Source organism: Rhipicephalus microplus, unplaced genomic scaffold (assembly GCF_043290135.1).
Source record: "Rhipicephalus microplus isolate Deutch F79 unplaced genomic scaffold, USDA_Rmic scaffold_175, whole genome shotgun sequence".
In the NCBI taxonomy this organism is placed as follows: Eukaryota; Metazoa; Arthropoda; class Arachnida; order Ixodida; family Ixodidae; genus Rhipicephalus; species Rhipicephalus microplus.
In genome coordinates this window covers 2,501-11,405 of record NW_027464746.1, presented here as the reverse complement: position 1 = coordinate 11,405, position 8,905 = coordinate 2,501, and the positions used below count along the sequence as shown (strand labels likewise).

Below are 8,905 nucleotides of genomic sequence, written 5' to 3'. Positions count from 1 at the left end.
GGAGTGAGTGGCGGCACTCCGGAGAAGCCAAGGAGCGCCAATTAGCGCACGATATCGGCGTCTTTCGACGCGCTCGCCGGCGACCGTCGAACGAGTAGGGCAAACCGCGTCTGCCGGGGCGGGGTTTACGACGCCGACGCAAAAGTGGGAACCGCCGCTCGGATGTTGGCCGTTTTTGGCAGAGTGAGTGCTGGCACACCGGCGACGCGAAAGAGCGCGAAAGCGCCCACGAAAGTGGCGTATTTGGACGTGCTTGACGGCGACCGCTGCAGGAGTACGAAAAACCACGTCAGCCGGGGCGAGCGACCCACGGCGGTCTGGGTGCTTATCGCTGCTATTATAGGGGCACCCCGGCAGACGCAGAAAAAAAAAATTTTTTTTCGACCTTCTTTTTTGCTGGTCGAGCTCGGGTAACCCAGGTCGCAATGGGAGCCGCGCACGAAAGCGGCGTCGCGAGACGCGTTCGCGGTCGCTAGTCGCACGAGCTCGGCAACCGCGTCAGCCGGCGCGGAGTTCGGGATGCCGACGGCTAAGTGGGTACCGCTGCTCGGATGTTCGCCGTTTTTGGCCGAGTGAGTGCTGGCACTCCGGCGAAGCGAAACGGGGCCGATTCGGGCACGATATCGGCGTATTTCGACGTGCTCGCCGGCGACCGTCGCACGAGTACGGCAAAGCGCGTCTGCCGGGGCGAGGTTTGCGATGCCGACGAAAAAGTGGGAAGCGCCGCTCGGATCTTCGCCGTTTTTGCAGGAGTGAGTGGCGGCCCTCCTGCGAGACCAAGAAGCATCGACTCGCGCACGATATCGGTGTCTTTCGACGTGCCCGCCGGCCACCGCCGCACGAGTACGGCAAACCGCGTATGCCGGGGCGGGGTTGGCGACGCCGACGCAAAAGTGGGAACCGCCACTAGGATGTTCGCCGTTTTTGGCAGAGTGAGTGCTGGCACACCGGCGACGCGAAAGAGCGCGAAAGCGCCCACGAAAGTGGCGTATTTGGACGTGCTTGACGGCGACCGCTGCAGGAGTACGAAAAACCACGTCAGCCGGGGCGAGCGACCCACGGCGGTCTGGGTGCTTATCGCTGCTATTATAGGGGCACCCCGGCAGACGCAGAAAAAAAAAATTTTTTTTCGACCTTCTTTTTTGCTGGTCGAGCTCGGGTAACCCAGGTCGCAATGGGAGCCGCGCACGAAAGCGGCGTCGCGAGACGCGTTCGCGGTCGCTAGTCGCACGAGCTCGGCAACCGCGTCAGCCGGCGCGGAGTTCGGGATGCCGACGGCTAAGTGGGTACCGCTGCTCGGATGTTCGCCGTTTTTGGCCGAGTGAGTGCTGGCACTCCGGCGAAGCGAAACGGGGCCGATTCGGGCACGATATCGGCGTATTTCGACGTGCTCGCCGGCGACCGTCGCACGAGTACGGCAAAGCGCGTCTGCCGGGGCGAGGTTTGCGATGCCGACGAAAAAGTGGGAAGCGCCGCTCGGATCTTCGCCGTTTTTGCAGGAGTGAGTGGCGGCCCTCCTGCGAGACCAAGAAGCATCGACTCGCGCACGATATCGGTGTCTTTCGACGTGCCCGCCGGCCACCGCCGCACGAGTACGGCAAACCGCGTATGCCGGGGCGGGGTTGGCGACGCCGACGCAAAAGTGGGAACCGCCACTAGGATGTTCGCCGTTTTTGGCAGAGTGAGTGCTGGCACTCCGGCGAAGCGAAAGAGCGCGAATGCGCCCACGAAAGTGGCGTGTTTGGACGTGCTTGACGACGACCACCGCAGGAAAACGAAAAACCACGTCAGCCGGGGCGAGCGACCCATGGCGGTCTGGGTGCTTATCGCTGCTATTATAGGGGCACCCCGGCAGACGCAAAAAAAAAAAAATTTTTTTTTCGACATTCTTTCTTGCTCGTCGACCTCGGGTGACCCAGGTCGCAGTGGGAGCCGCGCACGAAAGCGGCGTCGCGAGACGGCTTCGCGGTCGCTAGTCGCACGAGCTCGGCAACCGCGTCTGCCGGGGCGGAGTTCGGGACGCCGACGGCTAAGTGGGAACCGCCGCTCGGATGTTCGCCGTTTGTGGCCGAGTGAGTGCTGGCACTCCGGCGAAGCCAAACGGGGCCGATTCCGGCACGATATCGGCGTCTTTCTACGTGCTCGCCGGCGACCGTCGCACGAGTACGGCAAAGTGCGTCTGCCGGGGCGGGGTTTGCGACGCGTACGCAATAGTGAGAACCGTCGCTCGGATGTTCGTCGTCTTTCGCCGAGCCAGTGCTGGCACTCCGGCGAAGCCGAACGGAGCCGATTCGGGCACGATATCGGCGTCTTTCCACGTGCTCGCCGGCGACCGTCGCACGAGTACGGTAAACCGCGTCAGCCGGGGCGGAGTTCGGGACGCCGATGCGAAAGTGGGAAGCGCCGCTCGGATCTTCGCCGTTTTTGGAGGAGTCAGTGGCGGCACTCCGGTGAAGCCAAGGTGCGCCAATTCGCGCACGATATCGGCGTCTTTCGACGTGCCCGCCGGCCACCGTCGCACGAGTACGGCAAACCTCGTCTGCCGGGGCGGGGTTTGCGACGCCGACGCAAAAGTGGGAACCGCCGCTCGGATGTTCGCCGTTTTTGGCAGAGTGAGTGCTGGCACTCCGGCGAAGCGAAAGAGCGTGAATGCGCCCACGAAAGTAGCGTATTTGGACGTGCTTGACGGCGACCGCCGCAGGAGTACGAAAAACCACGTCAGCCGGGGCGAGCGACCCACGGCGGTCTGGGTGCTTATCGCTGCTATTATAGGGGCACCCCGGCAGACGCAGAAAGAAAAAAAAAAAAAAAATGGGGACATGGCGTGCGTCACCGTGCGGCTTCGCAGCGTTGCCGAAGTCGCCGAGCCCTTCGACTGAGCCGAACGGCGGACAGGGAACGTTGGTCGGCCGTTCTAACCTGTCGGTGCCACGCCGAGACGTCGTTAAGGAAAACCGCGTCGTGGGCCTCTACGACGCCGTCGAGTCGTTGTACGTTTGGTGTCCAGCGTGTCGGCGGCGAGTAGCGGACACGTCGTTCACGACTTCGGTCTTTCGCAGTCGACGCGAACTTGCGGAGAGTCGTGGTGCCTCACGTTTTCGGCAGAAACCGCGGCGGAATTTTCCCGTGCGTGCGCGCACGACCTCGGTGCTGTGCCGTCAGCGTAGTGTTGCACAAACTCGTGGCCTACCCAAGGTGCGGTACGTTTGCGGCCGTATCCTCGGTGGGAATTTCGTGAGTAGGGTCGCAAATTCTACGACCTCGGCGGGTTTGAGAGCGACGTAGACTTGTGGCACGCTCAACGTGCCACACGTTTCGGGGCACACCCGCGGTGAAATTTTCTCGAGTACGCTCGTATTAGTGCCCAAGGAGGTCTGGGTACTTATCGCTGCTATTATGTGGGGGTTCTCGTGAGCGGCGTACGCGAAAGCGACCGGGTGTCTGATATGCGGCGGGCTTCGGCCTCGTCAAGCGTGTCCTCGGGTCTGCTCCAGGGGAATCCACGGCAGTCGTCTGCAGCCTCATCCGCTTGATGCGTTAGGGGCTGGTTGTCGGACGGTGCCGTTTTACCACGATATCGAGGTGTGTTCCGTGTCGTCCTCGGGCGATTCAGATGCGAAAGCGCCGAAGACGCGGGCGTGACCCGTCGTCTGGCGGCTTTGCAGTCTCGGCTCCGTTGCTAGTTCCGGCCGGTCCACCGACAGTGCAGCGGGCTTGGGCAACCCGCACGGCGCGACCGAGTCGATGCAACGAAAAAGAGCGAGCATGAACGTGCTTCTTGCCGCACGGCTCCCACTCGTCTTTCGGGAAGGTTGTGCCGTAGCGAGCTCGAACGCCGTCATCTCGGAGTGCAAAATAAGCGTGTTGGGGCGCCTGAAGGTGGCCTCCGCCGCACACAGACTGCGTCCGGCCCGCCGAAGGCGAGGACGGACGCGCAGTCGAACGATTACCTGGTTGATCCTGCCAGTAATCATATGCTTGTCTCAAAGATTAAGCCATGCATGTCTAAGTACATGCCGAAATAAGGCGAAACCGCGAATGGCTCATTAAATCAGTTATGGTTCCTTAGATCGTTTCTTCCTACTTGGATAACTGTGGCAATTCTAGAGCTAATACATGCAGTGAGCCTGGAGCCCTTTGGGTAACGGGTGCTTTTATTAGACCAAGATCGATCGGGTTTCGGCCCGTATTGTGTGGTGACTCTGGATAACTTTGTGCTGATCGCATGGCCACGAGCCGGCGACGTTTCTTTCAAGTGTCTGCCTTATCAACTTTCGATGGTAGGTTACTTGCTTACCATGGTTGTTACGGGTAACGGAGAATCAGGGTTCGATTCCGGAGAGGGAGCCTGAGAAACGGCTACCACATCCAAGGAAGGCAGCAGGCGCGCAAATTACCCACTCCCGGCACGGGGAGGTAGTGACGAAAAATAACAATACGGGACTCTTTTGAGGCCCCGTAATTGAAATGAGTACACTCTAAATCCTTTAACGAGGATCAATTGGAGGGCAAGTCTGGTGCCAGCAGCCGCGGTAATTCCAGCTCCAATAGCGTATACTAAAGCTGCTGCGGTTAAAAAGCTCGTAGTTGGATCTCAGTTCCAGACGAGTAGTGCATCTACCCGATGCGACGGCTCGGACTGAACATCATGCCGGTTCTTTCTTGGTGCACTTCATTGTGTGCCTCGAGATGGCCGGTGCTTTTACTTTGAAAAAATTAGAGTGCTCAACGCAGGCGAGTCGCCTGAATAAACTTGCATGGAATAATAGAACAAGACCTCGTTTCTGTTCTGTTGGTTTTTGGAATACGAGGTAATGATTAAGAGGGACGGACGGGGGCATTCGTATTGCGGCGCTAGAGGTGAAATTCTTGGACCGTCGCAAGACGAACTACTGCGAAAGCATTTGCCAAGAATGTTTTCATTGATCAAGAACGAAAGTCAGAGGTTCGAAGGCGATCAGATACCGCCCTAGTTCTGACCATAAACGATGCCAACCAGCGATCCGCCTGAGTTACTCAAATGACTCGGCGGCAGCTTCCGGGAAACCAAAGTATTTGGGTTCCGGGGGAAGTATGGTTGCAAAGCTGAAACTTAAAGGAATTGACGGAAGGGCACCACAGGAGTGGAGCCTGCGGCTTAATTTGACTCAACACGGGAAAACTTACCCGGCCCGGACACTGGGAGGATTGACAGATTGAGAGCTCTTTCTTGATTCGGTGGATGGTGGTGCATGGCCGTTCTTAGTTGGTGGAGCGATTTGTCTGGTTAATTCCGATAACGAACGAGACTCTAGCCTATTAAATAGGTGCGGGGTTCCCAGCACCTTACAACCTTCTTAGAGGGACAAGCGGCTCCTAGCCGCACGAAACAGAGCAATAACAGGTCTGTGATGCCCTTAGATGTCCGGGGCCGCACGCGCGCTACACTGAAGGAAGCAGCGTGTCTTTATCCCTGTCTGAAAAGACTGGGTAACCCGTGGAACTTCTTTCGTGATTGGGATAGGGGCTTGCAATTGTTCCCCTTGAACGAGGAATTCCCAGTAAGCGCGAGTCATAAGCTCGCGTTGATTACGTCCCTGCCCTTTGTACACACCGCCCGTCGCTACTACCGATTGAATGATTTAGTGAGGTCTTCGGACCGATGTCCGGCGCGGCCTTTCGGTTGCGCCGGTCTGTTGGAAAGATGACCAAACTTGATCATTTAGAGGAAGTAAAAGTCGTAACAAGGTTTCCGTAGGTGAACCTGCGGAAGGATCATTAACGGATTGTGAAGGGTGAGCGCCTCAGCTGCGTCTGCGCCCGACACTTTCTGCCGCTGACCCCGTTTGGACGCGGGGTCGGCTTTTCCCCACGGGGCTGCCTGAATGTGGAGCGGCACCCCGTGACAAATTGTTGCGCCCAGCGGACGCCAACACCGCGACCTTGGACGGTCGGCCAGGTGGCGGACGCGGGTACAAACGGCGCAACGCACTCATAGGTCGGCTTTCGACCCGCCACTGCACCGTGGCTCGAAGCGCTCGAAATGCGCGACCCGACCGCTGCGGGACCGCCTAGTACTGTAAACAGGAGCGGCGGAGCGCGAACGGCGAGTCGTGGTTACGTCGGTAGAAGGCGAGGCTGCGCGTTCCCGAAACGCCAGCCGAGTGCCCTCCCGACCGTTCGAGCGTGCAAGAACGAGACCCGACAATCGCGCGGCGACTGCCAAGTACGAGAGGAACGGCACAAGCGTCGGGCGGTCGGTCAAGGAACTGGCGATGTGACGGGTCCGCTGTGCACCAGTGCATACCGTCCCGCCGTCCGCGGCAAGCGCCTCCGCGTCCTCGGGTGACGGAGGCTGCCGGTCGGTTCTTGCAGGCGAGGGATCTCGCTGGCACCGGTTCGCGTTTGACGCGCGGCCGGTCATGGCACGGCGATGCGACGGCCGAGGTGCGCAGTACTCGATGGAGGAACCGCACGCTCCGATGACCGTCCCGCCCTCCGCGGCGTATGCGTACCGACCGTAATGGTTGCAGCAGCGCCGGCCGGCTTTTGAATTCGCCACACGAAACACGGTGCGAGATCGCGGTTAGGGGAGCGTCGACGTTGCCAGGCGTTTTGCTTGCTGCCGAGGGAAAGGCGGCACGGCCACGTCGCGCTCGTCGCGATTAGCGGGTCTGCGCGCTTTGGGAAGGTGCCGCAACGACTTGCCGAAAGAGGAAGCACGGAAGAACGAGGGGACTTGGACGTCCCGACAATTGAACGCACTTGCGGCCAGGCCCTTGCTGGCTTCGTTCTTCCGCCTCGAGTAGGCTCGTACGCGGCTCCGGCGCCGAAAGTGGTCCTTGGCACCGACTTCGGTGGACGTGGGAAGTGCCGCGCAAGTACGGCGCGCCTGGCTCCACCTGTTGGCTAAAGTAGGCAGCCGGATCGGCATTTTGGTGTGCGGTGGCAAACCGTGGATGCGAAAAAAGCTTGTGCGATTTCGTGGAACAAAAAGCGGGGGTCCCCCTTTTTATGCGGAGGAGACCGACCCGCCTGCCGTGGTGAACCGCGACGCCACGGTAAAAACGGGAGAGGCTTGTCGATGGGACCGTGCATCCCGCGCTCCACGGAGGCCGGGAGGCGGCCGCCCGAGGAAATGTGTAGCCGTCGAGGCCCGCATCTGCGTGCACTCTTATCCAAATGGGTGTACCGCAGGCATTTTCTGGTTAGGCGGGCCAATGAGAGCGAGCACACAACGATACCTACGGGTCCGGCTTGGAGAACCGGCTTCGACGCCTCCCGAGTATTTATAGAGGGGTGGACCACGAAAGCACTCGCAAGTAGCGAAAGCGAAACGCCGTCCGAAACACACCGTTTGCTCGATTTGCGGCAGCCGAAAAAGGCGCGGCAGAGTTTTGGAGTCCAAGCGTGCGCTGAAAAGCGCCCTTCTTGGCCACTGTTTGGCCGAGTGCCAGAAACGTTTGGTTTTGACTGTACGGAATTGAACAAACACTTTTTCACGACTCTAAGCGGTGGATCACTCGGTTCTCGGGTCGATGAAGAACGCAGCCAGCTGCGAGACTTGGTGTGAATTGCAGGACACACTGAGCACTGATTCTTTGAACGCACATTGCGGCCTTGGGTCTTCCCTTGGCTTCGTCTGTCTGAGGGTCGGATCACATATCAAGAGAGCCTTCGGCGCACAAGGGAACGTGAGCCGTCGACTCGTTTTGACCGCGTCGGCAACACGGACAGCACGCTGAACACCTCACAGCGAGCGCCAACAGCGGCCACTCAAGGGCGAGACGGTGGCGACCGTCGTGCCAGAGCCCAACCGAAACGGGGGCGACCGACTGCATTGAGGATGTGGCACCTCGTTGAGACCGCCGCAGGACTTCGAGTCGGAAGGAAGCCTGCAGGGAAAGTGCGGTCGAGGTTGCGTACTCCTCTCTGCGACCGGGCGCGCAAGAGCTGCGAGAGCCACGGACGCGCAACTTTAACGCACGGTAAACACGAGGAGCGAAAGCCGGCCAGCAAAGCTTCTCCAGCCGTGCGCAAAGTGCGCGAGATCGCAGCCTTGCGTTGCGCTTGTTGCCCTCGAAGTAAGCAGGGTGTCCCGTAGACCGGGCGCTCGAACACGCTGCGGGGCCGTGCCTCCTCCAGGCTTTGCCGCGCGAACAGGAAACGTTCGCGCGCAAAGCGCAGGGAGGTGAGGAGGCTGCGCCCGACGTTTGCGGTTCGCTGCGTACGCGGTTGATGCGGAGAGCACGGCGCGACGACTTGCCGCGAAGCGGAAAAAGTCTCCCGCACGAGTTGGCGAAACGTTGGCGAAGCTTAAGGCGTTCTCGTCGTAGTCCGCCGTCGGTCTAAGTGCTTCGCAGTTCCCGTCCCGTTCAAAAAACTGGGCCACTCCAGTTGGGGCGGGGGCGACGCTACACGAGACGATGCCTCTCGCCAGGCTGCGTGGCTGCCCTTGCGGCGGCGGCGACTGGCCTCGGCGGTGTTTGGGCTTTCGACACGGTCGTTTATCACGCAACTGCTCGGACGACGCACGCGCGCAGCGGAATGCCGCTTGCCAGCCTTGTGAAGATGTGACCCTGTACAGGGTTGCGGGCGCACTTGGTAGGGCGTCGTACTCGGTTCGCGATGGGTTTACGAACGTGTCCCGTCACTTCCACGTCACACCGGTTGTGCGCCGCACGCGTGCAGCGGGGGAAGCCGATTGCCAGCCTTGTGAAGAAGTGGCCCTGTACAGGGTTGCGGGCGCACTTGGTAGGGCGAGCGCACGCGGTCGTGCAGGAAGTTGATGGAAGCGAATGTATCCGCTGTCGACCTCAGATCAGGCGAGACAACCCGCTGAATTTAAGCATATCACTAAGCGGAGGAAAAGAAACCAACAGGGATTCCCCGAGTAGCTGCGAGCGAAACGGGACCGAGCCCAGCA

General features: G+C 60.0%; 2 non-coding genes across 2 annotated transcripts; both read left to right on the top strand.

The window, feature by feature from the left end:
- The first annotated feature begins 3,947 nt into the window (after positions 1-3,947).
- On the top strand, positions 3,948-5,760 carry LOC142791594 (small subunit ribosomal RNA). Its single transcript, XR_012890329.1, has one exon. It is a non-coding gene; the product is annotated as a small subunit ribosomal RNA (ribosomal RNA).
- A 1,722-nt stretch (positions 5,761-7,482) lies between these two features.
- Positions 7,483-7,635, top strand: LOC142791546 (5.8S ribosomal RNA). The gene has a single exon (XR_012890292.1). It is a non-coding gene; the product is annotated as a 5.8S ribosomal RNA (ribosomal RNA).
- Positions 7,636-8,905: the final 1,270 nt, after the last annotated feature.